Genomic DNA, 2,500 nt, shown 5'->3' with positions numbered 1-2,500 from the left:
TATATGTATATAAAAAAAATCAATAGATTAATTAGACTGGTAGGAGAGAGAGAGATAGACAGACGGACAGACAGACAGATAGAAAGACAGACAGACAGTCGGACATAAAGAATGAAGGAAGAGAAAAAGCTCGCAAGATAATTGGACGAATTAGAGTTTAGAATTATTAACATTATTATTTTATTTATTTAGATTTTTATTATTGTTATTGCTTATTTTCAACACTATTTTCATTTTATTCCTTTCTCGTCTTTTTCTTTTCTTTGCTGTTTTGTTTCAGCATATTTCTTATTCTATTCTCCTCTTCATTTTTTTATGTAACTAAATATAGCATTTTCTGTAATCGATCTTTGTGTCATTTCATTTCTCTCTCTCTCTCTCTCTCTCTCTCTCTCTCTCTCTCTCTCTCTCTCTCTCATATGTGTATATATATACCTCCCTCATCTCTCTCTCTTCATCGTAAACATACTCCTCTCCCTCCCTCCCCTCTATCTCCTCCCTCCTTCTCTCTCTCTCTCTCTCTCTCTTACATCTCTCTACTCTCTCTCTCTCTCCCTCTCTCTCTCTCTCTCTCTCTCTCCCTTCCTCTCTTCTTTCTTTCCTTCCCTCTCCCTCCCTTCCTCTCTCTCTCTCCCTTCTCCCTCTCCTCCTCCCTCTTCTCTCCCTCCCTCCCCCTCTCTCCCTCCCTCCTTCTCTCTCTCTCTCTCTCTCTCTCTCTCTCTCTCTCTCTCTCTCTCTCTCTCTCCCTCTCCCTCTCCCTCTCTCTCTCTCCCTCCTCTCCCTCCCTCCCTCCCTCTCTCCCTCTCCTCTCTCCTCTCCCTCCTCCTCCTTCTCACTCTCTCTCTCACTCTCTCTCCTTCTCTCTCTCTCTCTCTCTCTCTCTCTCCCTCCCTCCCTCCCTCCCCCTCCCTCCCTCCCCCTCCCTCCCTCCTCCCACCCACCCACCCTCCCTCCCTCTCTCCCTCCCTCTCCCTCCCTCCCTCCCTCTCCCTCCCTCCCTCTCTCCTCCCCTCTCCCTCCTCTCCCTCCTCCCTTCCCTCTCCTCCTCCTCCCTCCCTCCCCCCCTCCTCCCTCCCTACCTCCCTCCCTCCTTCTCTCCTCCCTCCTCCCTCTCCTCCTCCCCGCTTCTCCAGCCTACGTCGGCTACGCTCAGGCACCCGGTGAGTTTCATTCACAAATCTCTAAGGAAAAGAAGTGTTCATTGGCGCGCGTCCGAATGCATAGGCGAAAGAAATAATAATAATAATGATGCCCTGATCGATCCCTCCCTCCCTCCCTCCCCTCCCCCTCCTCCCTCTCCCTCCCTCCCTCCCTCTCCCTCTCCCTCCCTCCCTCTCCCTCCCTCCCGTCTTCCAGCCTACGTCGGCTACGCTCAGGCACCCGGTGAGTTTCATTCACAAATCTCTAAGGAAAAGAAGTGTTCATTGGCGCGCGTCCGAATGCATAGGCGAAAGAAATTACGTCTTTGATGCCCTGATCGAAGAGGCACTTGAGCTTTAAAAGGGGATCCGATCCCTTTCGTCGGCTGACATTTGATTGGCATTTTTGCGAAGGTTGATGGGATTCGTCCTCTCCAGGTCTTGGGTTCGAGTGTCTATATTTTCCTTTTTTTTTCTCGCGTTTTTGACACTTTTTCTTTCTTTCTTTGTGTTTTATTGTTCGTTTTTTTCATTTTTGTTATTCTGTTTTCTTTTTTTCGCTCTGTTTCTTTCTTTCTCTATATAAATTTACCTCTTTTTTCACTTGTTTTTAACACTTTTTCTTCATTTCTTTGTCTTTTTTGTTCGTTTTTTTTTTATTTTTTATCCTGCTTTCTTTTTTTCACTCTGTTTCTTTGTTTCTGTATAAGTTTACCTCTTTTTTTCTCTCGTTTTTTAACCCTTTTTCTTCCTTTCTTTTGTCTTTTTTTATCAGTGTTTTATATGTTTTATATTTTTTTATCCTGTTTTCTTTTTCATCTCTTTGTTTCTTTCTTTCTCTATGAGTTTGCCTCTTTTTTTCTCTCGTTTTTTAACACTTTTTCTTCCTTTCTTTGTCTTTTTAGTTCGTTTCTTTTAACCTGTTTTCGTTTTCTTCTCTCTATTTCTCTCTTTCTCTATAAGTTTACCATTTTGTTTCTCTTTCTCTCTCGCCCACTTACATACACACATACGTACATTCACTACCTTAACTCACTGTCAATAGTCACTCTTCTTTCTCTTTATCTATCTGTCTCATTTGTTTCCTTCTTCTTTTCCCTCTCATTCTCCTCCCCCCACCCTCTCATTCGCTATCCTCCTCCTTCCTCTATTAAACTCTCCCCTTCTCTTATACTCTTCCCCTCTTCCTGCTCTCCCATACGCGCTCTCTCCCTTCACTTACTTGTGCGCTCTCTCTTCTTTCTAATATTCTCTGCCTTTCTTCTTCTCATATCAACACCACTCCCCCCTTCCCTCCCTCCTTCTCATATCCTTCTTTTCCCTCCCCTCCCCTCTTTCTCATACCCTTCCTACCCTCCCCT

Source organism: Penaeus vannamei, chromosome 20 (genome assembly GCF_042767895.1).
Source record: "Penaeus vannamei isolate JL-2024 chromosome 20, ASM4276789v1, whole genome shotgun sequence".
NCBI lineage: Eukaryota > Metazoa > Arthropoda > Malacostraca > Decapoda > Penaeidae > Penaeus > Penaeus vannamei.
Note: the sequence above shows the minus strand (reverse complement) of the source record.